The sequence below is a fragment of the Octodon degus genome, unplaced genomic scaffold, assembly GCF_000260255.1.
Source record: "Octodon degus isolate 3935 unplaced genomic scaffold, OctDeg1.0 scaffold00214, whole genome shotgun sequence".
NCBI classification, from domain to species: domain Eukaryota; kingdom Metazoa; phylum Chordata; class Mammalia; order Rodentia; family Octodontidae; genus Octodon; species Octodon degus.
The window spans coordinates 1,677,969-1,678,494 of record NW_004524790.1 but is presented as its reverse complement, the minus strand read 5'-3'; the positions used below and the strand labels follow the sequence as shown (position 1 = coordinate 1,678,494).

General features: G+C 30.8%; 1 long non-coding RNA gene across 1 annotated transcript in view; it reads left to right on the top strand.

Moving 5' to 3' along the window:
* The window catches only part of LOC111813693, a 12,336-nt gene that overhangs the window by 7,121 nt on the left and 4,689 nt on the right, over window positions 1–526 (top strand). The window lies entirely within an intron of this gene.

Sequence of the window (526 nt, the reverse complement as noted above, 5' to 3'; positions counted from 1 at the left end):
GTCTCTAGACATAAAAGCAACAGAAGTGTTTTTTTGAGTAAAACCCAACCCATTTGACTTTTCTTTTTCTTATTTATTTTTATTCATTTTAAAGAGAAAAAAGATAAAACAGCAATGAAACAGTTTCAAACAGGTTAGTGGGACAGTTATAATAATTAATACATTGCATATTGTTGTCTTCATAGTAGTTATTCACAGGACAAGGTGCAGACACATCTTGTAATAAACAATATTAGTATAAACCTTTCTTCTCATTTAACTAAGAGAAAGTAGCTGTATATCTATCCTAACTATCTTGGTTTCTTTTTTAGGTTTTCATATTTATTTATTTATTTATTTATTTCCCCATAATTTTATTGAGAGACAAATAGCAATGAGACAGTTTCAAATCAAATTGGTAGGACAGTTTCAATAATTAACACATTACCTTGGTAGTGTCCCAAATTTTCTGATCAAGAATATTATGGGGCCAAAGAGGAAAGTGATCGATGATGTAGAGTGGGCCTAAGGAGAGTCACATGGGGAG